Source organism: Lepisosteus platostomus, chromosome 5, assembly GCF_059453375.1.
Source record: "Lepisosteus platostomus isolate fLepPlt1 chromosome 5, fLepPlt1.hap1, whole genome shotgun sequence".
NCBI classification, from domain to species: domain Eukaryota; kingdom Metazoa; phylum Chordata; class Actinopteri; order Semionotiformes; family Lepisosteidae; genus Lepisosteus; species Lepisosteus platostomus.
Window position 1 is genome coordinate 9,019,586 of NC_142615.1, and position 15,748 is coordinate 9,035,333.

At 43.4% G+C, this 15,748-nt stretch overlaps 1 non-coding gene across 1 annotated transcript; it reads left to right on the forward strand.

Annotated features, from left to right (window-relative positions):
* Positions 1 to 12,995: 12,995 nt before the first annotated feature.
* trnar-ucu (transfer RNA arginine (anticodon UCU)) lies at positions 12,996 to 13,088 on the forward strand. The gene is made up of 2 exons: positions 12,996 to 13,032; positions 13,053 to 13,088. It is a non-coding gene; the product is annotated as a tRNA-Arg (tRNA).
* Positions 13,089 to 15,748: the final 2,660 nt, after the last annotated feature.

The following is a 15,748-nucleotide window of genomic DNA, read 5'->3' on the forward strand; positions in this document are numbered from 1 at the left end:
CCAGGCAGACTAGTATATGTTTGGTGCACAATTTATATGAATAAATGTATCTCGTGTATTGAACCCGTGTGTGTGCGTTGTTAGTTGTTCTGACGATTGATTTTCTAAAAACCACAACGAACAACCTCGTGATTACTGCTACAATTAATAATTGTCTCAGTAAACCCATCAAACCTCTACACTTGTATAGTATAATTTATTATCTGTACCCGCAAATCCCCAATATTACTGCTGTCTCCTGAGAAACACAAGTGTAGAGTCAAATCAAATGAAATAATACAACAAATCTATTCAATTAACACCCAGATGTGACAGAACACTTTTAAGACTTTAAGACCCCTTTAAATAAGTATTTCCTTAATTTCAGTTCTCTTCCCTCCATGGGATACCTGAAAATTCACTATAACATAATAAAGGCTGTGCATGCATTACCTGTAATACAGCTACTAATAAAGATAACATTAAAGTTGATTATTAAGAAATCACGCTTTAATTAATAAAATATGTTTTGATAAAAGAAGTCTTAATAGAACCTAGGTAAATCCCTGTAGTAGTCTAACACCTACAAAAAAGAAAAAAAAAACAGAACAACTTCAAAACAAAGAGAAAAAGAACATTAAAAACAAATCTGGGTAACAACAAAAACACAGAAAAGTGAGTGCTTTTTCTTTGGTACTCCATCGTGCTCCTCTCGTTTCAGTAGACCTCTCTCATATATTTGTGTATAGGTCTGCTGGAGGTCCATTGCTGATGGTAATTTAAGTAGGGAGCTGTGTCAGCATGTGTGGACTGCATAGCAACAAGTAAAATTTTATTCCATGCTGAAAAGAGAAGCAAACAACGTTTGAGCTTTGGAGCCTTCTTCAGGTCTGACAAGGAACAAACCTTTACTTGTTCCTTTCATGTTAATTTAGACCTGATCTCCAGCAAATACTTAACAGGACCTAAACTGGTCAGTTAGTTTAAATAGTTGAAGATATAGGCCACACTGCTCCAGGTGAGGCTTGAACTAAATCTCAGCATGAGTTCGATCGCACCACTGGAGCTGCAGAAGTCTTTTTTTACACAGACTAATGGAATTGCAATTAGTCACGAAACAAACGAGAACTGCAGCTGTACACTTGAGACAGGACGCTACTGTATTAATTTTGTCTAACACTCCAGTCGAACAAGCCGACATGTCACTATTGCTAAATCATTATAAAAGATGCCAACTAATGACCAGTTTTATTTTTAACAGAACTTTACTGAAAGTTAAACTTATAAAACTACCTGAGCAAATAAATACAACAATTATTGTTCCTCTGACCTTCTCAGTATTTCTTTTTTTAAATTAATACATTTATTTATCCACAGTGTGCCTTGTGCTTACTTTTCAGAACTCTCTCTCCTGTGTCAGTAGGAGCTTACATTTCAAGTTAAGTTCTTTAATCAGTTCCAATATCTTCCTTTCAAAGTAGGGAAGAGCAAGCTGGCATGTTGTTTTGCCTGTGGTTATTCTTTATGACTATATCTTCTGACACCTGTGCACAATCCTACAACATAACAAGAGAAGCACTATAACAGGAATCATAAAAATGCAAGAAGCCACTTTGAACAATCTTTCGGAATTGTAAAACAACTAACGCTTTGCTTGGCTGTCATTTGGTTTGTATACCAGTCCATCAAGAGCCAGCACCATCATCATCAGGTCATGTGCAGTCCTACACAACCTTGCGATTGACTGGGATGAGATACCTTTTCCATCTCCATGGCATGCAGCACACTCTGGCTGTTTCAACACAGTCATTATTGGACCACAGTGCACTGTCTCTTCTGTCCTGTGGCTATCATAATCACTTTTAAGAAGCCAAGTTTTTTTCTTTAACATGTGCTTGGGTGCCACCCATTTCCTTATTATCCCTGCTTTCCACTGATAACCACAAATACAGAGACCCATCACAATAAAATACTTAGCAAATCTATTCAGTTGACTCCCAAATTTTATAGAACATATTAAAAGCTCCCACTCTATTTATATAACCATTTGCTCTGTTCTGTTCTCTTCACTTCCTAGGATATCTTAAAGCTCACAGCTACTAGTAATGATTGACATTAAACATAAATAGTAAATGACACTTCTGTAAATACACACATTAATAAACTTCATTATTAATAAATATGGTATGAGTGTAAAGCAATTTTAATTAATATTCCAATACATTTCCAAGCAACGGATTATTTCCACTATATTTGGGAGCCTTCTAATGCAATCCTGCGTTACACCGAGTACGGTGCTAAGCCAAATGAAGACAGTTTAAATTAGTCCGCTACTTTAGTTACTCTGGAGTGCTGCAGTTATTACTTTGTGTTCATTGCAATTGAGAACAGGTTAAGTTCGGCACTGCGGACTAAGCACAGCAGGAAAGTTTGTTGCAATTGGACTTAAGGTGGAGCACAAGTTTAGACGGCATCTGCGTTCTAAGCACGGGTTGAACTCCTGTTAGTATGCTACTTTCAGTTCGATGCAATTGACCCATAGAGTTTGCCCTAATAAGGTCTGAATGAAGCTTAAGCAGAGCCAACCCATTGCCTTTATAACTTCCATTAATCTCCACCCATCTTCCCTCGCTCACTTTTGATCTTTCTAAGACAAGCATTTAACTGGAGTTCAGCCCAATGATACTGCTGAGAAACAGAGAAAAAATATATATATATTGTAACGCCCTCGCCTGGTGGTGAGGAGGAAGCGCCCCTAGGCGTGCATAGTACTGCTGGGCATGCTGGAAGTTGTAGCCGGGGAGAGTCTGAGGGTCAGCACGGTGACCAGCGGCTGACCCTACCTGTGTAAATAATGTCCTAGTAGTTCTAGTGCCCTGTGTAGTCTTATAAGTGTATAGCGTGTTGTTAAGTAATTACCACCCTAAAGATGTGTACGTGTTTTGTCAGTCTCCTCATGTGCATGTATATGCTGTGTTTGGTTTTGTGGTTGTTAAAGAATAAAGCTATTGCTTGGTTTGTTAAATGCGTCTCCACTGGTCCTTTGTTCTGAGAAAAACCTGTAAACGCTACATTGGTGTCAGAAGTGGGCAGGATGGACAAATCTTGGCAGACATTAGCCGATTCTGTCAAGTGCTGTCTGACTATAAAAGAGACAGAACCCATCGGCAGCGCACATAGGGAGCCTGAGCAACTCCTGGGTGCGACAGGTGGCCACACCCCTTACCAGGGCTATCCAGTAGTGGTCCTGCCGGTAGAATTGGGGCGACTGCCTGCTACTCCCGCCCAGTGGATGCCCCAAAGAGAAGATACCCTCCCTGCCGGAGCTGACCAGCGATTCCCACACCGACGGAGGAGTCCAGCAAGGGGGAAGAGAAGCCAGCCCGTGCAGCAACCCCCGCGGAACAGCCCCGCACGCTGTTTTGCGACTGCAGCGGGAAGAGACGACACTGAGCCCGGTTCTGCTGGGCACCCAAACCTCGCACTCCGCGATCAGTGTCGGGAAACGGGAACGGGTCGGCTCAGCGCGGGGACGGCCGCCCTTGAACACCTCAACCCCCTCTCCGGAGAGCGCTGTGAAGACCGGCACCCCTCACACCACTGTGGGGCGAGTCGGCTATAGCCTGTACCTCCAGTGCCGAAATGAATCGAGGACCAACCCTGCCTGGCCCTGCTCGACACGGGTTCATCGGTAACCCTACTCCGGCCGGGCATCCTCCCCGACACCGAGGGCACCAACCCCCCAGGATGAGAGGCCTCCAGCCTGCGGCTAAGGACTGTGATGGGACAGCTCGCCGTAGTGCGGGGGAAACAGGTGCTTGCCTTTCGTCTAGGTGCGCCACCCCTGCTACCTCGCACCCATCCAGGAGGACTGCATTCTGGGGCTGGACCTACTGCAGCGAGTGGGGGCCAGTTTGGACTTGGGCCGGCAGGAGTTGGTGTGGCAGGGGGAGCAACTTCACCAGGTGGAGGGCAGACCCGGCGAAGGCTGAGGGACGGGTGCTTGCCGGAGCCGGGGGAAAAAGAGTCAGTGGCAGCGGTGGCAGACCGGGCCTGTGAGCCGGGGAGCGAGCGTGCCGGATCCTGCCCCTGAGTCGGCGGCGGCGGTTGCGTGGAAGCGAGGCGCGGCGTTGAGGACCTCTACCAACACGACATCGAGACTGAAGACCCTCTGCCATCCGCATCCCAACTGGACGCATGGCTCACGCCAAGCGGACCGCCGCCGAGGAAAAGATCCGGGAGATGGCCGCAGCGGGAGTGATTAAGCCCTCTGCGAGCCCTCGGCGCCAGCTGTACTGGTCCAAAAAAAAGAAGGCTCGTGGAGGTTCTGCGTAAACTACCGCAAGCTGAACGAGGTCACCTGGAAGGATTCCTACCCCCTGACGAGGATAGACGATGCCAAGGACTACATCACCGGGTCGACCTGGTTCAGCTCCCTTGACCTCCGCTGTGGCTACTGGCAGGTACCACTCGCTCGAAGCCTCTGGCAGTTTACTTTCAAGAGGCTGATGGAGAGGGTGCTGGCATCGGTCCCGTGGAACCAGTGTGTGCTGTATCTGGACGATCTGCTGGTTCATGCCCAGGGTTTCGACCAGGCCTTGACGAACCTCCAGGCAGTGCTGGCCTGCAGCCGCCGTGCTGGCCTGAGGCTCAATCCCCGCAAGTGTGAGCTCCTGAGGCAGGAGGTGACCTTCCTGGGACATGTTGTTGGACTGTGAGGGGTGGCTACAGACCCAGGTAAGGTCGCCTAAATGAGGGGTTGGCCGACCCCCCGCACTGTCGTGGAGCTGCGCAGCTTTCTGGGGTTGGCTTCGTATTACCGGAGGTTTGTCCGGGACTTTGCCAGCATCGCTCCCCCGCTGCACCGCCTCACCGATAAGGGCCGCCGTTTCGACTTGAATTCGGGCTGCGAGATGGCTTTCAGCTGGTTACGTGAAGCTCTGGTGGGGGTCCCCGTGCTGGCCTACCCCGATCCGTGGTTACCGTATATCCTGGATACCGACGCGAGTGTCTCGGAGTTGGACGCGGTGTTGGCGCAGGAGGGGCCAGATGGGGAGCAGGTAGTTGCCTACTACAGTCGGGTTTTGAATAAGGCTGAACGGAACTACTGCGTGACCCGTCGTGAGCTGCTGGCGGTGATGGTGGCGGTCCGCCACTTCAGGCCGTGCCTGTTCAGGACCCAATTCCAGTTGAGGACCGACCATGTGTCCCTCACCTGGCTGCTCCACTTTAAGGAGCCAGAGGGGCAGATGGTGTGATAGATGGAGGTCCTGCACGAGTGGTGCACGGCCAGCCGGGCGTGGGGCATTTCGGCTGTAAAAAAAACTTCTTATTGGGGTCTTTGCCACTGGGACATGGAGCGGTATTGCTGAACGTGTGCGGTGCCCGTGGCCCAGAAGGAGCCCCCCTCCAACAACACCAGGTGGGGACTCCTATGGAGCAGGTGGGGGTTGACGTTTTGGGCCAGTTTCCGCGCACTGAGGCTGGAAACTGCTATGTCCTGGTGGTGGTGGACTATTTTACAAAGTGGCCGGAGGCCTATGCCCTCCCGGACCAGAGTGCCCCCACCGTGGCCGATGCACTGCTGGAGGGGATGTTTGCCAGGCTAGGGGTGCCGGAGGAATTACACAGTGACCAGGGGCGTAACTTCGAATCCCAGGTCTTCGCCAGAGTGTGCCAGCGCCTGGGGATCTCTAAGACGCGGACCACCCCGCTGGATCCCCAGAACGACAGGTTGGTGGACCGGTTCAATCGGACTTCAATTGGTTTGAAGAGTTCTGCTGTGTTTTTGTGGTTAAGGCGATGGACTTGAAGTCCATCGGGGTCTCCCCGCGCAGGTTCAAGTCCTGCCGACTACGACAATCTCCTTATGTCATCGTGTGCCTGCATAAAAATGGAAACGCACTGCTCTACTTTTAAAGCGCAAAATTGCTTGAAACCGCTGCCTTGGAAACAAATTCTTCAGCGTCCACGAATGACATTTCGCAGCTGAAAGCAGATAAGGATGCTTTTAGTGTTCGTGTGTCTTGTGCCCTACTTCCAGCCCTTGAAAACCTAATTAGTAAAGCTGAAAGAACCGACTCCATGGGTGTTGGTCGTGCACAAGGAGGAGCTGTGACAATAGCAGAGAAGGAGTGAGAATGGCGCAGATGGAAACTCGTTTTCATGCGCTCTTCTGGAAGGAATGAAAATATATTTATGTCTTTATTTAGTGGTTTCATTAGTGACAAAGACTAAACTTTCTTGGAAAAATGTATTTTATGTAAACCATGTTTGCTATTAATTCAGTTAGGGCTAGAATATGTTCATTGTCTTCCAATGAAAGAAGGGTTCCTTTTGCCGTAGTCGGGTTGACATTAGAAACTTGCCACGCCCGGACTGTTACACCAACGCATTAGCATGTTAAAGCGATTTCATTGAGGAGCCTAGCTTTCTTAACTAGTAAGTAATGTACTTTTGGAGGGGGGAGGTGTCTTTCGCTGGAAATCTTGCCCCCTTCTACTTTGAAAATACCTGTGAAACCGGTTTAATTCGTCACAGCCAGCACTCCCGCAGAGAGGGGGGTTGTACTTGTTAATGTCTTAGCCGGAACACATCATTATATCTCATTTTGTATTTCTGTATTTTTTTGTATTTTTTTTTTCTAAAAAAATCGTTTGCCCAGCCTAACACTATTGTTGTTATTGTTTTTATCCTGTAAAGCGCTTTGAGCAGCACAGCTTTCTCACCAGTTAGATTACTTTTTGATACAATCCTTACACAAAGCAGAAACTTCTTGTATTTTCCGATGACATACAAGTGGAAAGATTACAGATTTTAATCGTCTTTATTCTGAACCAGGGAAAATCTGATCATGTTTCTCTATAACAATAATAAAAAACTTTATTTTACATATCACCTTTAAAAGTGGCATCTCAAAGCAATACAGTAGATGGAAACCACAGATTACAAAGTAAATACCCAGACAAACGCTTTAATAATTTTTAATAAAATGCTTTTATTCATTCAGCAGAGAGAGCGTAAAACCTGGGCATAACAGCTGTTCCTTTTTCTGATCACCCGCTCTCTGGATACACGTCTCACCTGTCCTGTTCTTTGTTTTCCTAATTTGCTGATTATGCCTTCTGCGATCCACTCCTGCCCTCACACCTAAAGAAGACTATTTTAAATTTATATGCGCAACCATTGTGCAATTAACACTTTTATGTGCTGTCCTTAAGGTGATATCACATAAAGGTGATATGTAAAATAATGTTTTTTTTATTGTTATAGAGAAACATGATCACATTTTCCCTGTATCAGAAAAAAAGATCTAAAGTATACTAATTTGTCACTAGTATACTTTTAATACAGTCTTTGCTGTGCTCTTGAGGATCCTTGTGATATTTCGAGCTCTGGTTGAATGATAAGTGTAGCAGTTTAAATAATTTTCGTAGTTAGATATTATGAAACGCTCTGTTAAAAGCAAGGGAGTTTTTATGTCCATTACAGTAAAAGAAAATGCCTGACAAAGCAGGGCTTGGACAGATTCCAAGTGCATTTTTGCAATTTACGTTGCATTGTGCTGCTGTAATACAGTTTAAAATAATTAAAAGTCTAAACAGCATCAGCTTTATTTATGGGTTGCAATTTAAAAAAAGTCAAAAACCGCACTCAAAATGCAATTTAGAGCTTTCTGGCAAGAGGAGACACCCAAATTAATAATGTAACATGCCACTGCATGAACAAGGTTATACTGCTATTTCCTTAGATACGCGATTAAAAAATAATTTTTATTAAATTTTTAATAAAATGTTTTTGTTCACTCATAATCTGACAATTTCAGGAAGACTAAGGAAGGACTAAGGGAATTGTCATCTGTTGTGAAAGCTCTGTGAGCTCTGTGACTTTGAGACCACTTGTTATCCCAGGTTGTTTGAATTGCCACAATTCAAATAGAGAAAAAAGAGCTGACTGACAAGATTTAAGATGTGGCTGTCAATGTTGGATTAAAAAAGACACATTGCCCGACGTTAGTTGCATTGCTTGAAAAATAATTTTATTTCGAGAGACTGGATAAGTAATTCAAGTGTTTTTTTTTTAATTTCCTGAAAAACAAATAATAATTTAACTATATGTGCAAATGTTTTATGATATGTCGCTGTTGTGAATGTCTGTGGAGTGTATCTTATTTGCCTGTCTGTCCTGGCTATGCTCTCTCGCTTGCTCGCCCTCCCCTTCTCTCTCTCTCTCAATTCAAGGTGCTTTATTAGCATGACAGATTGGTACAATCAGTGTTGGGTATTTACTTTGCTTTGAGATGCCACTTTTAAAGGTGATATATAAAATCAAGGCTTTAACTTGCTTTAACTCCGCAAGTCTGAGTTCTTGTGTCTGTCCTATCCGAACCCGAAAGTATTACAATATGTATCTTTATAGCAGGTGGTGTACAACTTTTTAGTATAGATTACACTTTTCTAAAATGTATTTAAAAAAAACGATTACAATCTAATCTTTCCATGTTTGATCCCAGGATCCCAAGAAAAATAAATCTAAACGGGGAGAATGCTATGCTGAAAGTTTATTAAGATACTTAGAAGACAAAGATATCAATTTATGTTGCATTTGTCTGATTGTGAATCAAAAAACACATATATTTAAACCTGCGTTTGCGATTTAAATCAAAACGCGATTTAAATCAATATAAATGTTTATATTGTAACACATAGGTGACTATTCATTGTTATTAAAATGACTTAAATTCGATCATGTTGTGATATTTAGAAATATAAATTTGTTTGGTGCGAGTGAGGTTTTATTTAATCTCTGACCCAGGGAAATGTTTTATTTTTTCAAAGAAATGTTTGTTGAAAAAAAAGTCATGACTCCAGCAGGATTCAAACACACAGCATGTGAGGTAGGAGTCAGGAGCCTAACCCACAGTGCCACCAGCAAGGTCACATGCAGAGTGCTGAAAAAGCACTACAGAAACATTATCAACAGACAATGTACAGCATGTACTATTCTTGTGTTGCGGTACATGAATATAATTATATCGTTATTAATTTCTTTAGATACGCAATTCCATATTATATTCCCTTTTAATCAAATTCTAAAAGTATGCTTGTTGACTCCAGTATCACATTAGTTAAAGACTTCGAAGCTTAAAATGTTAAGGGAGAAATGGAATACTGGTGTGTATTTTTTATTTAAAGTACAGAGACCAGCCATATACTGTATGTTTATGTTCCAAAATTAATATCGTTTATGGCCTTCACACGCGTTACAGTATGCTCCTATTCTTTTTATGCTCAGGTACTAAGATTTCCCTTCAGTGGTAAAATTCCATATGAATATTCAATGCTAAAATGGGCACAGTAAAGACATTTACTGTAAATCTTTCTACGACCGACCAACGGACTACGAGTGCCCCTGTCGGTCAACCAATCACGTACCGCGGTATTTTGCGTCATCGCGCGTCACAATGCGCGACGCCGTAGCCAATTACCTCCGGTATGTGTCTGTACTGCGCACTTTGAATGGCTGCATCTGTACCTTCCAATCACTGATGTCGCTCTCCCTAAACCTTAACGTGATGTTTTGCAGATGTGCAGTGTGCCTTTACTCCTGTATTAAAAACGACCTCTGTTGTCGGGCGGAGTTGAAGGAGAACTAACTGCACAGAAAAAGTATGTAACGATAAAATGTTTCTACACTTCAGAATGTCCCTTTAAATCCCTGCTCACACACGTCGGTGTGGGGAGCGGGCAGGTAGAGAGCTTTTCCAGAAACTCATGATGTTTCTCATGGGGTGTTACCTGCAGTAGTATCTCTCTCCACGCCTTTGGAAAGAAAAGAGTGGCTCCAGTGCAGGGTAAGGTCAGAACAGCTGGTCTGATTGTCTTAGAAAACAAGAAATTAAAATCAACAGGGAAATTGAACAATACAGAAATCAGAGCAGTATACAATAGGAAGCAAGCAAACAAAATGCTCAGCAAAATCGTAGTTGAGTAAATTGGTGTAAAACAAATATTTGTAAGCAAAGGAGAGCCCGTGCTGCGTGTGAAACACATCAATAGTTCAGCATTTCTGAAACGTTTAATTGAATTGACAAAGAAATCCTCTCCTTAAACTTCAAAAAAGGATTATCTGTGGTGCCAGCAGGCGAAACACTGCAGTTGCCCGTTTCTCACAGGTGTTTGAAGTTGTGGATAACATTTAGTTAAACCTAATAACTGGTTGGGCCACCCTTAGAAGCAACAACTGCAATCAAGCGTTTGCGATAACTGGCAATGAGTCTTTTACAATGCTGTGGAGGAAATTTGGCCCACTCATCTTTGCAGAATTGTTGTAATTCAGCCACTATGGAGGGTTTTCGAGCCTTAACCGCTTTTTTAAGGTCATGCCACAACATCTCAATCGGATTCAGGTCAGGACTTTGACTAGGCCACTCCAAAGTCTTCATTTTGTTTTTCTTAAGCCATTCAGAGGTGGACTTGCTGGTGTGTTTTGAACTTGAACTTGAACTTTATTGCCATATGTAACCGGTACTGGTACAATGGAATTCTTACTTACAGAAAGTCTCTCGATTGTAAAACAAGTGTAAAAAACAAGACAAAGTGCAAACAGTGCATCAAGACAATGTACAAACAAACAATAGACAATGTGCAAGTAAACATGTAGACAGTTTGAATGTAAACAATACAGACGTGTAAACAATGACTGGAGATGTGCAATAGATAAGAAATCATAAAGAGGTAGATGGTGATGGTGTAGGTGTGGTCCGAGGGGGATGGCTAAATTTGTTCGCCAGTCTCACTGCTTGTGGATAGAAGCTATTGAAGAATCTAGTGTTAAGTGTCCGTATGCTCTTATATCTCTTGCCTGAGGGCAGTGGGGTGAAGAGCTCATGCCCGGGGTGGTGACTGTCCTCTGTGATGGCCAGAATTCTACCACGGCAGCGGTCCTCATAGAGCTGTTTAATCTCGTTGAGACTGCAGCCGATGATCTTCTGGGCCATATTGACCATTCTCTGTAGTGCCTTTCTTTCTCGCGAAGAGGTGTTACCATACCACACAGTGATCCCGTTGGTGAGGATGCTCTCGATGGTGCAGCAGTAGAAGTTCACCAACACATGTATTGGCATCCCCCATCACTTGAGGCACCTCAAGAAATAAAGGCGCTGCTGAGCCTTCTTCATGATAGAGTCAGTGTTCACAGTCCAGGTTAGATCTTTAGAGATGTGAATTCCCAAAAACCTAAAGCTGGTGACTGTTTCCACTTCCGTTCCATCAATACTGAGTGGGCTGTGAGTGTATGGCCTGTGTCTCCGAAAGTCCACTATTAGCTCTTTCGTTTTCTTTATGTTCAAGTACAGGTTATTGCTATGACACCACCTAAGCAGCTGTACAACTTCATCCCTGTAAGTGGACTTGTCATCATCACTGATCAGTCCTATTATAGTGGTGTCATCGGCAAACTTAATGATGCGGTTGTTGCTGTGTCTTGCTGTGCAGTCGTGAGTAAATAGGGAGTACAACCTTGGACTCAGACAGCAGCCTTGTGGGGTTCCAGTGCTCAGGGTGAGTGGTGTTGATGTTTTATTGCCTATCCGCACCACCTGTGGTCTCTCAATAAGAAAGTCCAGCAGCCAGTTGCAGACAGAGTTGCACAGACCTAATCCCCTGAGCTTTGTCACCAGTTGACTGGGTATGATGGAATTGAATGCTGATCCGTAGTCCACAAACAGCATTCTCACATACGAGTTCTTAGTGTCCAGGTGTTCCAAGGTTGTATGCAGAGCCAGGGAGACAGCATCATCCACTGATCTGTTGTTCTGGTAGGCGAACTGCAAGGGGTCCAGGGACTCTGTGATGGAGGAGTTGATGTGTGACAACACCAGCTTCTCCAGGCATTTCATCACCACAGATGTTAATGCTACTGGGCAGTAATCATTCAGGCATGTCACTTTTGTCTTTTTGGGGGTTGGAACAATAGTGTTTTTTTTAAAGAAGGTGGGGACCATGGACTGTGACAGGGAGGAGTTAAAGATGTCCGTAAACACTGTGGTCAGCTGGGCTGCACATGTCCTCAGGACGTGAGGTGGTATCCCATCAGGCCCTGCAGCCTTACGGATTTTCACCCTGCTCAGAGTCTTCTGCACGTCCTGCTCTGAGAGTTTCAGAACAAACTCGCCCTGCACACTTGGGGTCTTCTCAGCATTGCCCTTGTTCAGAGCATCAAAGTGGGCATAGAAGTTTGCCCGCTTTGGATCATTGTCCTGTTGCAGAACCCAAGTGCGCTTCAGCTTGAGGTCAGGAACAGATGGCCGGACATTCTCCTTCAGGATTTTTTGGTAGACGGCAGAATTCATGGTTCCATTTACCACAGCAAGTCTTCCAGGTCCTGAAGCAGCAAAACAGCCCCAGACCATCACACTACCACCACCATATTTTACTGTTGGTATGATGTTCCTTTTCTGAAATGCTGTGTTACTTTTACGCCAGATGTAATGGGACACACACCTTCCAAAAAGTTCAACTTTTGTCTCGTCAGTCCACAGAGTATTTTCCCAAAAGTCTTGGGGGTCATCAAGATGTTTTCTGGCTCATCAGTGGTTTTCGTCTTGGAATTCTGCCATGCAGGCCATTTTTGCCCAGTCTCTTTCTTATGGTGGAGTCATGAACACTGACCTTAACTGAGGCAAGTGAAGCCTGGAGTTCTTTGGATGTTGTTGTGGGGTTTTTTGTGACCTCTTGGATGAGTCTTCGCTGTGCTCTTGGGATAATTTTGGTCTTTAGAAATGGCTTTATAAACTTTTCCAGACTGATAAATCTCAATCACTTTTTCAGACAGGGCCATGTAGGTTTAATTTTTCCCTTAATAATAAAAACCTTCATTTAAAAACTGCATTTTGTGTTTACTTGTGTTATCTTTGTCTAATATTTCAATTTGTTTGATGATCTAAAACTTTCAGTGTGACAAACATGCAAGAAAATAAGAAATCAGGAAGGGGGCAAACACTTTTTCATACAGCTGGCTCTGTGGCGCAATGGACAGCGCGTTGGACTTCTAGGCCTTGATAGAATGAAGTCATTCAAAGGTTGTGGGTTCGAGTCCTACCAGAGTCATGTATCATTTGTATTGAACCTTTCTAAATCCTCTAGGGATTGGTGTTGATCAAGTCAAATACAGGACTTCTTAAGAGTCCACAGTTGAAAATGAACCAGCAGCCACAAGAAAGAAATTAGCACTGGACTGTGATCACATCACTCCTGTCCTGGAGTCCTTGCACTGGCTTCCTGTCAACTTCAAAATCCTCAAGCTCAGCTATAAAGCTCTCCATGGCTTAGCACCTCAGTACCTGTCTGGGTTATCGCCCTACTCCCCACCTCACAACCTTCGCTCTTCTAATTGTGTTTTCCTATCTGTCCCCCAGTCCATCTGGACTACACTCTATGGGTGACAGGGCCTTCTCCTGTTTTGCCCCAGAGCTCTGGATCTTTATCCCCAAGGATATCAGTCACCTTCTCTAAACTCCTTCAAATCCAGACTCAAAACCCTCTTCTTTAGAAGAGCTTTTAATGCACTATTCTTTACCCCTCTGTTCCTACTGTATTTAATACCACCATCTATTGTCTCCTCTAACTGTGTATTCTCATCCTGCTTATCTTGTGTATTTTTTTAACTTTATTGTTGTCATTCTGTAAAGTGCTTTGAAAAGTCACCTTTAAAAGCGCTATATAATGTAAAGATTATTATTATTATTAATAATGAACAGTGCATTTAACACTGAGCACATGTGGTCCTTCTTTGCAAAGGATTGCAAAGGTTGGGAATTAGCTTTTCACTCGTGTTGTTGAAGACCGTATCCTGGCTGTGTTGCAGGAAATGTCTGGATGCCATCACCGGATCAAGGAGAGGATCAGGGTTTTGGGAAGTCTTTTTGATGCCTGACACTGTGTGTTTCCTGGTTGTAACGGGTGTCATTCTGGACCTAAACAACAGAGAACACCATTGAAATCGCTGGACTGCCTAGCGGACACTTTGTCGCCTTCTTCTGACCTGTAATTAATGTGATTCTCTGAAAACGTGGCACGTTGTATCTGTGCTACCTTTATGGAGGGTGACCACACTCATAAGGATCATAGATTCGATCACAAGCATCTAAAAACGAGAATGAGAAAATGACATCACGCTATAAGGCTGAATGGCACGAATTCTCCTGTTCCTTCTGCAGCAAATGTGAGTTTTTTTGCTTCTTAACACTGAGATAGTTGGAGATATTTGGCAGCTGTGGGATTCCAACTCAACCCTCAAAGAGACTGGAGCTTTAATCCAGCTCTAAACTAAAAACTGGGTGACTTGTAAGGGCTGGTAGGAGAGGAAAAGAATAAATGCTTCTTTTTTGGTCTTTAGCTACTAAAAGAAAGGAAAAAATATTTGATTATTATTTATTCACCAGTTGTTTTGATCAAATTGTAACGCAGTGCCATATTAAGGTATAATATGTACATGAACGTCATGTCTGAGTCGATGATGGCAGCTGAGTATCGCTGGAGGACAGTTCATCATGAGTGGGTAAGCCTGCATAATGAGGGAGAAGAGATCGGCCTCTCTGATGCAGTGTCCAGTGACACTAACCTTCTGTCCTACTGTTCTCTGCTAATGTAGAGGGTGAATGCTTATTTAAGTGAATGTAAGGTTTCATTCTTGTAAAATATTTCCGAGCACTTTTTTTGTTGCTGAAAATTAATCTTGTGCATTTGAATGAATTCCGATATTGTCACCTAATTCTATACATTGTTTCATCAGACTAGAACTTTTATAGGAGCTCAATTGCATTTATGAATTGCATAGTGATAGTATTTCTTTCCGTTTAAATACTTCAGTCAAAAATGTAGAGAAGGTGCTCCTGTTTTCACCATTATAAGAACTGTGATGCACCAGTAATATTTACTCTCACAAAAGTATTGTAATTGTATTGTTCTGTTCTGTAACAATCTTGAGTGACACAAACCTTCTGTTTTACTGCACTACACTTCTCCAGAGGCCAGTTCAGCACACAAGGATCCTCAGTCAAACAAACAATGCAATCGCTTGATAAAAGCCATTCCTCATCCTTTCTCTTAGTATTGGTGCAACTTTTGTATCCAAAGAAGGCGATTTGACAAAGAAAGGTGCAATCATCTTAAAAAGAGTCTTCATGAAGGCATGCACAGCTTAAGGCACATGAAGCTGAATCCGTGAGCTGATTGACACAAAACAATGTCACTTCACATTATCCGCAAAGCTGTTTTGCTTGTCTGACCACCTCTTCGTACTTTACAGTGAGCGCATATATTTCAGTTTCTTCTTTTGTATTTTCCTTACTATTTTACTGTCCCTTTCCCCCATGTGGAGATGTATCCACTGCAAAAACTGCTGTCTGATTATTTAAATTATCTGTAAAACTGTTACATGACTTCATCTAATTGTAAATTTATAAGACAGTCTGTGAGACATTTGTGAGAGTAGCTGAATCCCAGGGCTGGTGTGGAATCACACACAGACAGGTCTTCTGTGTGATCTGAATCCCACTGCCCAGAGCTACAGACTGGTCAAATGGTCACTATTGTAGACACGACCATCGGACAATCGGCTACAAATAATCAATATACTGATCATATTGTCACTACTGGTGTTTATTACATAAATACTATATATAAATAATAAGATAATTCCACACTCATGTGTGTTATAAAACATTTATAAATATTTTGGGAGGCTGACATACAGTAAAGAAAGTAAT